General features: G+C 37.0%; 1 protein-coding gene across 4 annotated transcripts in view; it reads right to left on the reverse strand.

Moving 5' to 3' along the window:
* ELF1 (E74 like ETS transcription factor 1) overlaps window positions 1-18,583 on the reverse strand; it is a 109,583-nt gene that overhangs the window by 75,066 nt on the left and 15,934 nt on the right. For 3 of the 4 annotated variants that reach the window (XM_029936645.1, XM_029936648.1, XM_029936646.1), the window contains exon 1: window positions 4,007-4,132. The exons of the other annotated variant lie outside the window; for it this stretch is intronic. The gene's annotated coding sequence lies outside the window, so the exon portion shown is untranslated. Of the gene's footprint in view, window positions 1-4,006; window positions 4,133-18,583 lie in introns of those variants that run through there. 4 annotated transcript variants of the gene reach the window in all.

An 18,583-nucleotide genomic window follows, 5' to 3' on the forward strand; every position in this document is an offset into this window, starting at 1 on the left:
TGAAGGGAAATGCCAGGAAACATCCAACGAACTAACAAAAAACTAACAGTGGGAAAGTGATGGTTTACTGAAATAAAGAATAGGTTAATTACATTTGAAAAAAATAATTAGTGTAATTATTTACTGTGGTCAATATAGCAGTGGGTTTGGGAGCGTAAGGAGAAACAGAATTAGAGAAGCAGAAAAAGGGAGAGCCACAAAGTTGAAAGACACTGAAGAGCAAAAAATGGAAGAAAGAAAGAAAAAACTGGGCTCGAGAGAAGCAGCTAAATAAGTTGTAATACTGTTAATAAATTACTCCAGTCACTTTCTTTACTTAAGAGAGGCTAGGGTCTTCAAATTATCACTGGTGCTTACAACTTCAAATATTCAAATGCTAAGTAACTGACTGCTCTTCCTAAACATGTACTCTTTTTCTGAAAGTGTGGCCTACAAGCACTTGCACCACAATCACTTAGGGTAATTATTAAAAATGCAAACTGATGAGCCAAATCCTAGGCCTAATGAATCTCAGGAGTTGAAGGAAGGTGATTCTCTATTACACCAAAGGTTGAAATTACTGCTTTAAAACATATACTACCATGTAGATTTTCATTTTTTTTCTTTGGTTAGGAAGTGCAGACACCAGGCAGACTAAGCTGAGGGTCACATGCCTTTTAAAGATTTGCCACCCCTAACTTTAGCAGAATTTGCCCAACTGCATAGCTAAGGGTTTGATGCAGCAAATAATAACTGCTTACTCATATGTGCTTGGTAGTTTTGTCAAAGATTCCAAAAGACAGAAAAATAAAATATAACATCTCTCATCTCAAAGAGCTTACATTCTCATTCTAATTGGTGAAGACACTTTTCTTAAGCTAGGCAAATCTTACTCAGTCTACAATACTAATAATTCCTCAAGATCCATACACTTCCCTATTTTAGGTTTCAGTCATGTTTCATCTCTAGGCAAATAGTTTGAACCTGAACTTAAGTTCTTTTTTTTTAATGCTTTATTTATTTTTGAGAGAGAGAGAGAGCACAAGCAGGATGAGACAGAGAGAGAGAAGAGAGGGAGACAGAATCAGGAGCAGGCTCCAGGCTGTCAGCAGAAAGCTCGATGTGGGGCTTGAACCCATGAACCATGAGATCATGACCTGAGCTGAAGTCAGACACTTAACAGACTGAGCCACCCAGGTGCCCCATGAACTTAACTTCTTAGTGGTTTGGTTCCAGTCTTACTTCACCATGTTACCACGCCCTGTATCCAGTAAGAATCTAAGTTTGTGAGGAGAGAACCTATGTTTTCTAGCTGTTTCTGTGCTCTCTGTTGCTTAGGACAATGATGACCACCTTGTAAAGGGTCTGATATTGAACCGGGTTAAGGGACTTGGAGACTTAGGAGATTCAACAGTTATGTGCAAAGTGATTTTAAAAGTAAAATTTCAGACCTAAAGAAAAACAGATCTAAAGTAAATTTCAACCACCCCAATAAAACACATCAACAGTTAACAAAGATTTTGTATTCCCCAGAAGTTTCTTAAATTGCCTAGTATGTATAGTAAACTCTCAAAAGAGGAGAGAAGATGTGACAAACAAATGAAATGAGATTACTAATTCTGGAAAGGCTCGGTTCAAGAAGAACATGATGTTCAAGTTTAGAGACTTCCAGATTTTGTAAACTTATATGCAGAGTTTTACACATGCGCGTGCGCATGCACACACACACACACACACACACACACACTTCAATAGAACAAGGCTTATTAAACAGTATCTGCCCTCCTAAAAGAACAAGAGATAAAACTAAAGCAGAAATAAACCTGTTTTTGTGTCTGAAGTTCAAAGTAAATTCACAACTCCTTATAATTCCATCCCCCCACACTCATCTTACATATAAGCAATGCCACAAATAATGCTTCAACTATGAAAAATGGTAGTGATGAAAAAAAAGCTGTTGTAGAAATTAAACAAATGTATCATCTTCTCTCTGACAGAAACAGGAACTAGTTGGGACACATTTTCAAAATCACTGGTTAATTCATTTGGTACATCTTATTACCAAACTTATCACCAAGCAACTTAATTAAGGTTTTATTTACTCTCAAGGAAACACAGACCATTTCAAACAAAGCATCACTGTTAACGCGGACTAGCGTGAGTAGCTCGGGGCTGGAAGTCCTGCCATCAGGCACTGCACAGCCGTGAGCAGGTCACAAGACCTCTTCAGGCCACTGTTTCTTCATCTACACAAGTGAGGCAGCTGCACGACCTTCAGTGTTTCTCAGTGGCTGGAGTTCTTTAAATGGGTAATGCTAAGTTTCATTCTGAAGACTCAATCTATACTTATATTCAACCTTATGAAAGGAAAACAGTGGAAAGACGACTACTAAGTAAGTTGTCTGGCCTTCCCTTGCTTCTGTGCTTTTTTTTTTCTCTTCCCTTGTCTCTGAAGTCCCATTTCAGTCTTCTTCACATAATAAGAAAGTGAAATATATGATCAGTATCTGTTTTATTTAGTTAAACCAGCCGCTTAATTTTAAGAAACGAAATCCTTCTATTCTCTTTAATAAAATCTTATTTAGTTGTTTGTCTGCCCCTATATTTTTCTCTCATGGGTCACTGGCTTTTAAAAGCTTAAAAGAAAAAAAAAGCAAAAAAGGTTTCATTAGATTTTTCACACAAACCAGACTAGATGTAAATATAGCCTCTACTTACTCAAAGGCTGACTAAACCAGCAAGATGCAAACAAAGATGATAGCAAATAGCTCACAGCTGCACTGGTAAAATGTCTGCTGTATCTTTCCTACACCACCACAAAATTGAGATCTGTTAATATAAAGATCCTTTCCAAGAGGAAGAAGTAGTAACTAACTGCCTTTCTATCTTTTCTTTCAGCTGATAGGCCTTTAAGCACTTAGAAAGTCAGTAACAGCAAATTTCCAAAGAACTAGCTAAACATCATTTTAGTCAATAATATATGACTTAAGTTTTATTTCTAAAACTTTTATTCATAATCCCTGTATATTCAAATTTTACTTGCATTCAAATTTTAACTTCATAAATAACTTTCGTAAGTAAAATACTACTTCACTCAGCTTCTCAGAGGACCCAGAACTTGAAGGCACACCAGAATATACGCTAGCCAAAATTTCGTAATTTCAATGATAATTATTCCAGGAAAAGACTGAGCAATCTTTCACATAAAAGGTATTACGTTTTTTCTTCCAAACAAGCAAGTTTTAAGAACAACAGTTTAGATGGAAGGCCAATACTCTTTATTTTTTTACACACAAACTGAAATACTACATGCTTCCTCAGAAGCCAGCCATGCATCTAAGATTGTTTCACAGAATAAGTTTCCACTGTGAATTATAAAACTTTATTATTTTTTCTTATACTAAATGAACTAGTCTATTCTTTAATAATCACTTTTACTTATTATCTAAATGGTTTCATTTTCTTTAAACTTCTATTTAGTTTTCAAAAATTAATGTTACAATTTCATTAATTTAAGAAAAAAGAGGAGAGACCAGCCAATGAGCAATACCTATGACTGAGTTGTCCCCAAACCTCCCTTTAACCAAAATGCTGAAACAACACCATTGTCTCAGAATTTTTTTCTTAACACCCATATCACACATGAATAGTACATGAATTTACTTAATTGTAACTTTCTAACTATCCCACAAATACAATTGGATTTTTGTTAATGAAACTTTAACCGGTTTGTTTTGTGGTATGAAAAAGAAAAATCTCCTTTATTCTCAAGTCATACGGGGGAAGGAGGAAGAAAAAATCATATAAAATATTAAAAAATTCTTTTCTAGGAAGATCTAAAACTTTACAGAATTTGAATGCTTTGTTTCCCCCCAGCAGTTAAGTGCAATCAGGCATGTGACTGACTACACACATTTTTTCAGAGAGTTAAAGAACACATTCAGCCATGTTCTTCGACAGGTAAGAACCACCCTCCGTTTATCAGCTCAGGAAACAGAAGCAAACACACAAACTCATAACAAGTTACCTTCAAATATTCTCGTTCTCTTTTTGTTCTTTGGGCTTGAAAATAAAAAGCAATCCGACAAGTTTTATGCTGTTAAAATGGCTCCTGTAGATTGGGGAAGTGGTGTCTGTGCTTCAGCCTATGAGTCATACATGAAACTAAGTGTTTCTAAGGGAGGCACGCCCATGTTGCTGTGGACCCAATTATTCTGCTAGGTCAAACATGCAAATCTACAGGTAAAAACAGAGAAGTACAGAAAAAGGAGGGCTGGAGAGCCAAGGAGCAATATCTACCTTGATTAAATCATTATTCAGCTCATGTTAATTACCATAATTTAAAATTAATAATAAAATTGAAATCAGGATCTACACAGAAGCAAAATTAAAACCGTATGTTGTTTTACAAAATAAAACCTCAACTTTAAAAATTATATTAACATACCAAGTAAATAAAACTATGAAAAGAAAGAAATTTGGGAAGGATTGTAAGGGAGACAGCAAATTTTCTGGCTTTTAGTGTGACAATGGGCTGGTGAGTCTAACCAGGCTATTCATGAACCCTTCATGAAAGGGGTATATTGCTATGTAATCTGGAGAAGCTAGCAAATATAGTATCAGATGCAGATTTAAAAGTCCGCTAAGCATAAAATCTACTAGAAAATTCAAAGTTCAGTAGAAAAATAAGTGTGAATTAACCTGGTTTATACAATTTTTTAAGAATTTAGTGTTAGAAAGGAACTAGTCTACTATAGCAAAATGATTTTAAATAGTACTGCAAGCTTGATAAAAATCTATTTTAAACAAATTACCAATGCAATCATAGTTTATGATTCTACTACCCCAAATCATAGTCACTGTTTTCTTCACCAAAATTTTCTACAAAAACCTACTATGTACCAGATACCCGCTGTACCATACATGTGACCCTAAGGTGCCAATGAAAGATGTGGACGGTGAAGTTTTGCTCTCCAAGTCATCATACATCTGACAAGGTGCCCAAGCAGCTGAGGTGTTAGTACAACTACTTACCTTGACTCCTGAGTGAATATTTATTAAGTTATTCTGAGAGCCTAAGTTGATCAAAATGGCTTGAAAGCATTAAGCACTTTCAAAAGTGTTTTACATGACAAAGTATTACTAGCCCTCATCTTAGTATCTTACAAAAAGTAAATAGGATTTGGCAAGGTTTCCTATTTTAGTTAATTACTTGGAAGTAATCATTCTGCCTTACCAGAGGCGCAGCTGAGAGGACAAGCTGTCACAGACTTAGACAGGAACTTCACAAACTGCTACAGAACACAATGGTTGTGAACAAACTTTCTGCCCTTTAAGTGCCTATTTATTCCATTCTGCTAAACACTGTTTGATTTACCTTCTTACTAAGATAATCCCCATGGTTTAACAAATAACTAATAAAAATTATGCTAGAAAGAAAAGCATCATTTTTTCTGCTGCCAAATGTTGTATTTAGCTTACTTTAGAGTTCATTTATTTAGAATGACTGTTTGTGGAGCCTCCAAAACCAGAAAAAAGGTCCTCTGAGCAGTCACAGGAGACGTTCACTGGAAAACCCCAAAGTCGTTTCCTAGAGCTGAAATTTATATTAGACCATATCATGGTGAGCCCAGTAATTTGATAACCTTTTAGCTAATTAGAAACAGAAGTTATAGGGGTGTGAAAGAGGGAATAGTGAAAGGATAATGTCAGAACAAACAAATGACAGAGTGGAAAGTGAAAGAAGACTAAAAATAAAAACCTATAAAAATTACAAATAAATATAACTTTAAAAGTCCTAGCATCTTAAGTCATCATATAGGGTCAGTAAGCTCTACACACTCCCTAAGTATATCACCAAACAGTAAATGCCTTGAAGTCAGCATTATTATGAGAAAAGTCTTTAAAAGATAGTGAATTAAGTGTGTGTGTGCAAAGTGAATTAGGTGTGTGTCCATGGGCACGTGGAGGGGAGGGAGGAAGTGTGCGAGGAAGGGAGGGGGAGGGGAAGAGAGGGAGAGAGAGGGAGGGAGAGAGGAATCTTTTATGATGTATAGGCATCTAAAAAGAGAAGCTTCTATTGAGAAAATCCATTTATATAAAGTACCTCATTATTTGAAAATGGCAGATATGTGGAAAGTAAATTAAAAGAAGTTCTTTTGACCACCAGTATGTAGAAGTGAAGTAAGAGAGATAAAGTGAAAATAAGTACCCTTCCTCAACAGGAACAAATATCTGAGCTCTTCCTAGGGAGAGGATTCCTGAGTTGCTGCTACAATATATTGCCTCTTTGCTCAAGGGTGTCCATATAAGCACTGTTTTACCACCTACAGAAACTAGATTATATTCACAGAAACAATCACCACAGGAAAAAAAATGGCGGCAAGCAGTTCAGCACAGATTCTAGAATCACACTGCTTGGGTGCAAATCCCAGCTGTACAACCTATCAGCTGTGTGATCCTGGGCAATATTTAACAATCCTGTGCCTAACTTTTTTATCTGTGATCTAGACTAACAGCACCTAACTCAGAGGACTATAATGAGCATTAAAATCAATGCATGTAATACTATGCTTAATATAAAAAACTCTTACAAATTAAAAATAAAAAAACTAGTTTTTAAAATGGTCAAACGGGTCTGAAGAGACATCTTCACCAAAAAGAGATAAAGATGGCAAAGAAACACAGAAAAAAAATCTCAACATCCTTAACAGGAAAACACAAATTAAAGTCACAGTACTACTGCACATCATTAGAATAACTTAAAAAAGAAAATACCAAGTGCTAGGGAGGATGTACAGCAACTGCAACTCTCACACGCTATTGGTAAAAATGCACAATAGTCCAGCCTACTGGGAAAACCATTTAGCAGTTTCTTGTAAAGTTAAACATATACTTATATAATCCAGTAGTCTAAATCCAAAATATATGCCTACCAGAAAGGAAAATATATGTCTACAAATAAAAAAATGTCTACTGGGGCACTTCAGTGGCTCATTCAATTAAGCATCTGATTCTTGATTTTGGCTCTGGTCATGATCTCACAGTTCATGGGGTAGAGCACCACATTAGGCTCTCTCCCTCTCTCTCTGCCCATTGCTCACTTATGCTCTCTCTCAAAAATTAATAAATATTTAAAACAATACAAAACTTATAAATATTTACAGAAGTTTTATTAAGAATTACCATATACCGGAAACCCAAATGTCCATCAAGCGGAGAATGGTTAAACACACTGTGGTATATCCAATACTAAGGAATATTATTAGCAACAACTCCAAACTACAGCTACAACATGGATGAAATCTAAAAGCATTAGGGAGAGAAATAAACCAGACTCAAAATATATATTATATGATTCCATTTACATGATATTCTGGAAAAGGCAAAACAAAAAAGGCAGAACTCGTATCAGTAGCTGTCAGAGGTTAGGAATGAAGGGAGGAGACGGACTACAAAGGGGAACAAGGTGATTACTTGGAGTGATGGGAGCATTCTGAATAGGGATTGTGGTACTGGTTCTATGACCTACATGTGCTGTTAAAATCACATAACTATACATCTAAATAGGGCAAACTGTACTGTATATAAACAATAGCTCAATACACTTGACTTAAAAAAATCTAGTTCATGTGTAGTACAATTATTAATATTGTACTAGGCACTAAGTAAATGCTTTATTTTTTTCATTTTTAATGACTAAATTTTTATTTTTTAAATTTATTTTATTTTTATTTAAATTCTAGTTAGCTAGCATACAGTGCAATATTGGTTTCAGGAGTAGAATTTAGTGATTCATCAGTTGCATATAACACCCAGTGCTCAACTAAACAAGTACCCTCCTTAATATCTATTACCCACACAAGATGTTTTTTTAATAGTTTATTGTCAAACTGGTTTCCATATAACACCCAGTGCTCTTCCCCCCCAAGTGCCCTCCTCCATTACCACCACTCCCCTTCCCCCACCCCCTCCCTCTTCAACCCTCGGTTCATTTTCAGCATTCAACAGTCTCTCATGTTTTGCGTCCCTCTCTCTCCCCAACTCTCTTTCCCTCTTCCCCTCCCCATGGTCCTCCATTAGGTTTTTCCTGTTTTCCTGTTAGACCTCTGAGTGCAAACATATGGTATCTGTCCTTCTCTGCCTGACTTATTTCACTTAGCATGACACCCTCCAGGTCCATCCACTTTGCTACAACTGGCCATTTCATTCTTTCTCATTGCCATGTAATACTCCATTGTATATATATATACCACATCTTCTTGATCCACTCATCAGGTGATGGACATTTAGGCTTTTTCCATGGTTTGGTTATTGTTGAAAGTGCTGCTATGAACATTGAAGTACATGTGCCCCTATGCGTCAGCACTTCTGTATCCTTTGGATAAATCACTAGCAGTGTTATTGCTGAATCATAGGGGAGTTCTACTGATAGTTTTTTGAGGAACCTCCACACTGTTTTCCAGAGTGGCTGTACCAGTTTACATTCCCACCAACAGTGTAGGAGGGTGGCCGTTTCTCTACATCCTCGCCAGCATCTATAGTCTCCTGATTTGTTCATTTTAGCCACTCTGACTGGTGTGAGGTGGTTATCTCAGTATGGTTTTGATTTGTATTTCCCTGATGATGAGAGTACACGCTTTATATAAACATTAACTCTTATTATTACACTTCCTAGTAGAAGCCATCAGTATCAAATAGTTCAGGATGAGAAAGTTTAAATAAATCGTTATATTTTTATATAAATAAAATGTGGCATCTTAGGCTTGTGATGCAAATATATTATACTTGTACATACTGTGGATATTTATTTCTATAATTAGATCTCTATCAAGTCAGTATATACCTTAGTATCAAGCTGTCATGGCTACTTGGAGGAATTTTCAGCATTTATATCTGAACTATTAGCTGAGCAAGATTAGGTCAATTATATGAATTGAATACCAACTAAAGTTAGGACACTTAATTTCTTTTTTTATAATACAACTTATAAAAAGAATTTAATTACTGTGCAAGCAAGGACTCTCTTCTTCCCTTTCATTGTTACTGCTTCTCTTTGAACTCAAATGTGAAATCTCCCAGTATCTGAAAATAGAGAAAAGTCTCATGTTCCTATCTAGGAAACCTGAGCTTTAAAATAGGCTTGCTTTGAATCTGTCCCCTCGTTCAGGAGGCAACAAGAGAGATGGAAGAAGTGTGCAAAGATCAAACCATTAAAATGATAAATGACCAAAAATCAATATTCTCTACTACTTATTTATTTTTTTAAGTTTGTTTACTTTGAGAGAGAGAGAGAGAGCACAAGTAGGGGGGGCACAGAGTGAGAGTGCGAGTGACACAGAGAGAGTCCCACACAGGCTCCACACTGTCAGCACAGAGCCCGATGTGGGGCTCAAACTCACAAACTGTGAGATCATGACCTGAGCCAAAGTCAGATGGTTAACTGACTGAGCCACCCAGGCGCCCCTCTATAAAATTTTAAAAGACTGGGATTCAGTGTTCTAAATATTTCAGTGGGAAAGGATTCTCAAAGTCTAATCCCAGGTTCTGAACAACATGGAGCATTTCCAAATGTGACCTTAAATGTTGAACATAGTTAATTCTTTATTATCTATCACTAACGGGTTAAAACACGGCCGCCTTTCCTGCTTCTGCACAGATTATCACCTAGGACATATCCATAAGGAACACTCTCCTGGACAAGTGTCTGTGTTTTAAAAGGCATACCAAAGTCAAAAGGGGCCATGGCAGCACCTGGGTGCTCAGTCAATAGAGCGCCGACTTTGGCTCAGGTCATGATCTCACAGCTCATGAGTAATAGCCCTGGGTCAGGCTCTGTCAGAGCCTGGAGCCAGCTTTGGATTCTCCATCTCTCTCTGCTCCTCCCCCTCTCACACTCTGTCTGTCTCTCTCTGTCTCTCTCTCTCCCCCCCCCTCAAAAATAACCATTAAAAAAATTTTTTTTTAAAGAGGGGGCCATGGCTTTGGCTGGTTTTGTTTACTAATGTATTCCTGTCATTAAGACAGGGCCCAACACATAGCAGAAGCTCAGAGTCATGAATAAGTAACTTTTCTAAAACAGTTCATTAAAGGAAAATTATAGCATATCAGGATTTTACTGTACCTTGAAATATTTTTTAAAGACATGATTTGGTCCATAATTTGATGCTGCAGAATTTATGTACCTATGTTACAACATTCCATTGTAGATATAATTTTGAGTGTTGTTCTTTCCCTTCTTGTCAAAAATAACCCAAGAATTGATTGTACAATTACACTGGTTATGATGCTCCCAGGTAACATGCTGACTGCAATCTCAAATTTCATATAAACATGAAATTGTATCTCTTTCAATTAAATTTTAAATTCAATATTAAAGACAATGTCTCTTGGGACACCTGGGTGGCTCAGTCGGTTAAGCATCCAACTTTAGCTCAGGTCATAATCACGGTTTGTGAGCTCGAGCCCCATGTCGGGCCCTGTGCTGACAGCTCAGAACCGGGACCTTGCTTCAAATTCTGTGTCTCCCTTTCTCTCTGACCCTCCCCTGCCTGCGCTGTCTGTGTCTCTCAAAAATAAATAAAAACACTGAAAAAATTTTAAAAAATTAAGACAATGTGTCCTTTACTTCAGTGGATTGTAACCAGGGATGTGCCTGTGAATTATCTAAAGGAGCTTCATGCCTCCTGTTGGAAACAAACTGAACAGTGTGGGAAGCCATGCTTCTGAGAACCTCTGCTCTGTCGCTTGGCAGCCCTATGATCTAGTGTACTTAGTGGTCTTCACACAGCGGCCACTCAAAAAGACACTTGTTACCTTACTAGTCAATAATCTCTAAATGTTGTGGAGAGGAAATCCTCTATTTTTTACATTGCATTTAGAGTGAACCTTAAGGTCCTCCTTTGCTACTGCATCATGCTGTAGGAAAAATAGTATCACAACATCCTAACTGTCCCTTTCCCTACTACCAACAGACTATTTCCAATTCACCTTTCACTCTGCATCACAGAAATCTTCCTTTAAAAAACACTATGTAAACTGATGTCATTTGATTACACTCGTGGCTGGAAAAAAAAAACTAACAAACTTTGATTCCCTAGAAACAAAATAAAAACCTGAACTATCTACCTTTTTAAACTTTTGTTAAGCAGTTGAATTCTTTCAAAAGTCTTCGAGGAACTGTAACACTACATATATTTAAGTCTTTGTTGTTTTAAGAAAGTCTAAAAATACATATTCAATCCAAATTCATTTTAAATATAGGGAAAGGAGGAGCTCCTGGGTGGCTCAGTTGGTTAAGCATCCAACTTTAGCTCAGGTCATGATCTTGTGGTTTGTGGATTCAAGCCCTATGTCAGGCTCTGGGCTGACAGCTTGGAGCCTGGAGCCTGCTTCAGATTCTGTGTCTCTCTCTCTCTCTGCCCCTCCCCCACCTGCACTCTGTCTCTTTCTCAAAAATAAACAACTTTTAATAAAAAAATAAAAATAGGGGAAGAGATCTATAGAGAGAACTGACTTGCCCAAGGTGAAGTTAATGACTGATCTGAGGTACTCCTAGGTATCCATTCATTTAACATTTACTGAGCATTTACTATGTGCCAAGTAGTCTTCCAGGCCCTTGCTATATAGCAGTGAACAAAGGAGACACACTGTTGGTAAATGGCACTTATATTCCAGCCAGGGACAAACGTTATCAACTAAATACAGAACATGTCAATTATAAATAAAAGATAAAATATACAGTATGCTAGTGATAAGGACAAAAAAGGAAAAAAACACATAGCAAAGAAGAGAGAATAGAACCTTTTAGACTAGCTAGGGAGGAGGATTTACTTTTGCCAGGTCACCTCTGTGTACAGACCTCTAGCCATGTAGAGATATCTAGGAAAGAACATTTTAGACAAAGAAAACCTGAGCAAAGACTCTAACAGGGAGCTTCACTGGTATGTTTTCTTAAACAAAAAAAGCAAAGAGGCCAGTGTGGGTCAAGTAGAGAACATAAGAAAAATGAGGAGGAAGAGTACTAGAAACTAGTGGAGAAACTGTTTATAGAGACTTAACAGTTGGAGAGTTTTCGGCATATGAGTCAGAAGATTTGACCACTGTGTTGAAAACACACTGCAAAGGGGCAAGGAAAGAAGCAAGGAGAAGCTAATGCAGTAATCCAAAGAGGATAAGGACTAAAACAAAGGAGGCACCATAAGAGGAAGATGTGATTCAATTATGGATGTTTTTGAGGAAGATGCAATGAAATTTCTGAATGAAAATGGGAAGTAGTTGGTGGGGAAAGAAAGGCTTCAAAACTCCATTTCTGGCAACTGAAAGGCTGCTGTTGCTCAAATTGGGCAAGGAAAGACTACAGATAACCATGGTTTGGGATGTGGAAACATCAGAAGCTCGGTTTTAAACTCATGAAGTTTGAGGTGTTCATTAGCTCTCCAAGTGGAGATGCCAAATTGGATAGACTGCCCTGGGGTTGCAGACATAGGGGCAAGGGCAGGGGTATGGGCTCGATATAAATTGCAGTTATTAATGTATGTATGATAATAAAGCTACAGGTAGAAAAGGTAACCACGACAGACCCCTGGGAAACTCCAATATTTAGAGGTAGGGAAGATGAAGTAAAGCTAGCAAAGAAGGCGGAGAAGGAGTACCCAAAAATGTCACAGGAAAACAAGGCAAATATGGTATTACCCTGGAATTTGAGTAAAAGTGTTTCCAAAAGAAGGGATTGAGCAATTGTGCCAAATGCTGATGACAGATCAAATAAAATGATGTCTGAGGGAAAAAATGGCAGTTAAATTTAGCAACATGAACGTCACTGTTAATTTTTTTCTGATGTTTTTATTTTTTAAGACAGAGAAAGCATGAGCTGGGGAGGGGTAGAAAAAGATGGAGACAGGAACTAAAGCAGGCTCTGCACTGACATCAGAGAGCTTGATGTGGGGCTCAAACCCACAAGCTGTGAGATCATGACCTGAGCTGACGTCAAGACACTTAGCCAACTGAGTCACCCAGGTGCCCCACGTCACTGTCAATTTTGAGTTTTTGTGCTATGGTAGAAGGAAAAAAAAAGATAAGTAAAACATTAGATTAGAGAGAGTTTAACAGAGATTGAAAGGTGAGAACCTAAGCAGAAAGTAACTGTTGTGGATGAGTCACAAAAAGATTTGAGGGGAGAAGGGATGGCTTCTTTAAGAAAGGCAGTGCCTTTTCTATGGTCAAGAACATTCCATTTTGTATTGCAGTTAGTTGTGTACAAGTCTATCTCTTATCAGTAAACTGGTAACCCACTCGCAGCTTGTACAACCGTGACTGTGGACAAGCTATTTGACTCTAGCACACAGATTTCAGATTCCCTTTTTTGTCAAATATTGGAAGAGCCTAGATATCTGATGTTTTAAAGATCCATTTCAGTTTTGATGTTTTACGATTTTATAGCCTCTCCAAGTTCACTGAATAATGTTTGAAGTTTGGAGAACAAAAATCACAATCAGGCTACATTTAAGAAAGAAGCCTCAAAACAAAACAAAACAAAACAAACAAAAAAGAAAAGAAAAGAAAGAAGTCTCCTGGGGCACCTGGGTGGCTCAGTTGGTTGAGCATCTAGTTTTTGATTTTGGCTCAAGTGAGGATCTCATGGTTCGTGAGATGGAGCCCATCACCAAGCTCTGCACTGGCACCGAGCCTGCTTGAGATTCTCTTTCAAAAATAAATAAATTTAAAAAAATAAAGAAGTCTCCTCATCAAAATTTTAGTTTATTGAAGTAATACATAAAATTACCAGTTATTCAGAATACCCGGAAATTTTATAATTACCCCCAAAATTCAATTATGCTTATGTCAGTTCACTAATAAAATATTTTTAAAAACACAAGAAACCCTATACCAATATTCTGGAAACTTTTTTTTTTATCCTATGGCAGGAGAATATTTAAGCAAATGGACTTTTAGGCTTTTAGCACAAATTCAAAACACTTATCTGTAATATCCCAAGCCTCCAAGGCTCTTAAAAAGAAAAGAAAAGGACATTTTGCCATTAGTAAAATTTAAGATTATGACAGAAAACAAACCTCTTATTTTAAAATAGCCTGATTTATAATAGACTTCGTCTATTTTTATATAATATTTATTATTTATTGGTAACACAAATTAAAGACCATATTTATAAGGAGATTAAGAAAAAGTTTAGTATTATGGCTTTAATTCTCATAAACAGATAAATTCGATGTTAATTCATAACTGCTTGTGGACTGATGATTTACTTGGCATAACTTTCTGCTTAGGACTAAATCACAGAATGCTTAGCCCTAAATATTATAAGCTGCCAACATGAAAAAAGTACATTCTATTACTTTTGTTCTTTAATAAAAATAACTAAATATAACAAAAAAGGGGAACTTTCGGAGATGTTAAAAAAATTACTGCAATTTCTAATTATACTGCTGGTCAAAACCAAGAAATGAAAAAACTAACATTAGCAACTAGCCATGTAGTCCAAAGCATGAGCTTTAGAGTAGGTGGTGTGGGTTCGGGTCCCAGCTCCACTATAAACTAACTGTATGATGTAGGGCTACTTAAACTCTCTATGCCTATGTTTTCACTTCTGTAAAAAGGACCATGCTAATCCCTATTTCACAAAAAAATTCACTAAGTTTATTATAGTGCCAGGACATGATGATTTGAGAACATGATGTGTTCTCAAATATTTATCAAAAAAAGAGGAGGGGAGGGGATAAACAGACATACTAGAAGTACATTTATAATTAGCAGTAAAATGGAATGAACTATTGACAAACACAACTTGGATGACTCTAAAAAACATTATGAGTCAAAGAAGCCACTGTCAAAAGGTTACATACTCTAGGATTCCAAATACATGACATTCTCTAAGACATAAAAGCATAATGTTGGAGAACTGGTCAGTGGCTGGCAGAGGCATTAAGGATAGGATGTGACTATAATGTGAGAGCATAACAGAGCTCTGAAGGGGGATGGAATTGTTCTACATCCTGATTTTAATTTTTTTTTTTACATTTATTTACTTTTGAGAGACAGAGACTGACAGAATGTGAACAGGGGAGGAGCAGGGAGAGAAAGAGACACAGAATTTGAAGTAGGCTCCAGGCTCTGAGCTAGCAGTCTGCACAGAGCCTGATGCGAGGCTTGAACCCATGAACTGTGAGATCATGACCTGAGCTGAAGTTGGACGCTTAACAGACTGGGCCACCCAGGCGCCCCACTATGTCCGGATTAAAAAAAAAAAAAAAAAAGGGCAGGGGCACCTCATGGCTCAGTAGGTTAGGTGTCTGAACAGATTTCAGATCAGGTAATGAACTCATGGCTCACAAGTTTGAGCTCCATATCAGGGCTTCGTGAGTGCAGAGCCTGCTTGGGATTCTCTCTCTCCCCCTGCTCCTCCTCCGTGCTTTTTCTCAAAACAAACAAACAAACAAACAAAAGGAAGACCTAATATATGTTGCTTCCAAAAAATAATTTAAGGCCAATTTTACTTCATAATTTTAAAAATGAAACAATTGGGGCACCTGAATGGTTCATTCAGTTAAGTGTCTGACTTTGGCTCAGGTCATGATCTTGCAGGTTAGTGGGTTTGAGCCCTGCATCAGGCTTTGCACTGACAGCTAGGAGCCCAGAGCCTACTTCAGATTCTGTGTCTCCCTCCCTCTCTCTCCTTCTTCTGCTTGTGCGCTCTCTCACTCTCTCTCAAAAATAAATGAAAGTAAATATTAAAAAAAAAATAAAAATGAAACAATTTGTTTAAAATCCCGAAAGTCCAAAAAGTCATTACTCCAGTCCATGATCATGAGAGAATAGATGACAAAATCAAATTGAGGGACATTCTAAAAAAATACCTGCCTGGTACTCTGTAAATGTCACAGTCAAAAGAAGACAAGAAACCATCAGAGATTGGAGAGGACTAAGGAGACATAACAACTAAATGCAGGACACCTGGGTGGCTCAGTCATTAGGCATCTGACTTCAGCTCAGGTTATAATCTCACAGTTAGTTCAAGTCCCACATAGGGTGAGCTTAAGCCCTGCTTTGGGTGAGCCCCACTTCAGGTGAGCCTGGCTTCTCTCCTTCCCCCCTCACCCTTACTCACCCACCTGTACCCTCTCTCTTAAAAACAAAAAACGAAAAAAAAAAAAATAAGTGCAACACATCCTGAAATAGAAAAAGGACATCAATGGAAAAACTATTAAAAATCCCAATAAGGTTTATAGGTTAGTTAATATATTAATAGTAAATTAATCTTAATTTCTTCAGTTTTTGAGGTAATTTTGTTTTGTTTTGTTTTTGAGAGACAGCACAGGATAGTGGAAGCTGGATGAAGAATATAGAGAAGCTCTCTGTACTATTTATGCAATTCTGTAAGCCTAGAATCACTTCAAAATGGGTTTAAAAAGATTAAATGCCAGAAAAAGTACGGTTTGCCATAATTTCATAAAGCAAAAACAGGTTATTTCTTTCTCTTCCAGAAACCAACCAATGCCATCCTGCATATTCTCATTCCCTCAATGTAAGGTTAACTACCTAGTTTAGGTTGTACCTACACTAAGATCATATATATTATCTGAAAGGAACAAAACAGATTATACCATAAATGATATAATTTATTAGCTATGCTCGCTTCCAGCATGGATGCTTATACCTTTAAAATTTTATTAGCATTTGATTTCCCAATTCAAGAATGATACTTTTTAAAGAAATTTCTGAAGAGCAAACACCCAAATAGACAAAATCAGAGTGAAAATGGATCTATTACAACTGATCCCTCAGAAATACAAGCACTCAGAGATTACTATGAAAAATTAAATGCCAACAAACTGAACAATCTAGAAGAAATGGACAAATTCCTAAACACACATGCACTACCAAAATATAAACGAGAAGAGACAGAAAATCTGAACAGACCCATAACCAGTGAAGAAATTGAATCAGTTATCAAAAATCTCCCAACGAATAAAAGCCCGGGGCCAGATGGATTCCCAAGGGAGTTCTACCAAACATTTAAAGCAAAGTTAACACTGATCCTTATCAAGGTATTCCAAAAAACAGAAATGGAAGAAAGACTCCCGGACTCATTCTACGAAGCAAGTATCACCTTGATTCCTAAACCAGACAGAGACCCAACAAAAAAAGAAAACTATAGGCCAATATCCTTAATGAATATGGATGCAAAAATACTCAACAAGATACTAGCAAATTGAATCCAAGAGCACATAAAAAGAATTATCCATCATTGGATCAAGTGCGATTCATTCCTGGGTTACAGGGCTGGGTCAATATTCCCAAATCCATCAATGTGATACATCACGTTAACGAAAAGATAAAAATCATATGATCCTGTCGATAGATGAAAAAAAAGCATTTGACAAAATACAACATCCTTCTCAATAAAAACCCTCGAGGAAGTCGGGATAGAAGGAACTTACTTAAAAACATCATTAAAGCAATCTATGAAAAGCCCACAGTTAATATCATCCTCAATGGGGAAAAACTGAGAGCTTTTCCCCTGGGATCAGGAACATGACAGGGATGTCCACTCTCACCACTGTTGTTTAACATAGTGCTGGAAGTCCTAGCCTCAGCAATAAGACAACAAAAGGAAATAAAAGGCATCAGAATCAACAAACATAAAGTCACTTTCACTTTTCGCAGACAACATTATCCTCTGCATGGAAAACCCGATCGACTCCACCAGAAGCCTTCTAGAACTGATCCATGAATTCAGCAAAGTCCCAGGATACAAAATCAACATACAGAAATCGGTTGCATTTTTATATGCCAAAAATGAAACAACAGAAAGAGAAACCAGGAAACTGATCCCATTCAAAATTGCACAAAAAACCATAAAATACCTAGGAATAAACCTAACCAAAGATGCAAAAGACCTGTATGATGAAAACTATAGAAAGCTTATGAAAGAAATTAAAGACACCAAGAAATGGAAAAACATTCCATGCTCATGGATCAGAAGAATAAACATCGTTAAAATGTCATTATTACCCAAAGCAATCTACACATTCAATGTAATCCCCACCAAAATTGCACCAGCATTCTTCTCAAAGCTAGAGCAAATTATCTTAAAATTCGTATGGAACCACAAAAAATCCTGAATAGCCAAAATAATAGTGAAGAAAACCAAAACGGGAGGCATCACAATCCCAGACTTTAGCCTTTACTACAAAGCTGTCATTATCAAGACAGTACAGTATTGGCACAAAAATAGACACACAGACCAATGGAACAGAACAGAGAGCCCAGAACTGGACCCACAAGGTACGGCCAATTAATCTTTGACAAAACAGGAAAGAGTATCCAATGGAAAAAAAGACAGCCTCTTTAGCAGGTGGTGTTGGGAAAGCTGGACAGGAATATGCTGAAGAATGAAACTAAATCATTTTCTTACACCATTCACAAAAATAAACTCAAAATGGATAAAAGACCTGAATGTGAGACAGGAAACCATCAAAATACTAGAGGAGAAAGCAGGAAATAGCCTCCTTGACCTCAATCACAGCAATCTCTTACTTGACACATCCCAAAGGCAAAGGATTCAAGAACAAAAATGAACTGTTGG

Source organism: Suricata suricatta, chromosome 4 (assembly GCF_006229205.1).
Source record: "Suricata suricatta isolate VVHF042 chromosome 4, meerkat_22Aug2017_6uvM2_HiC, whole genome shotgun sequence".
NCBI lineage: Eukaryota > Metazoa > Chordata > Mammalia > Carnivora > Herpestidae > Suricata > Suricata suricatta.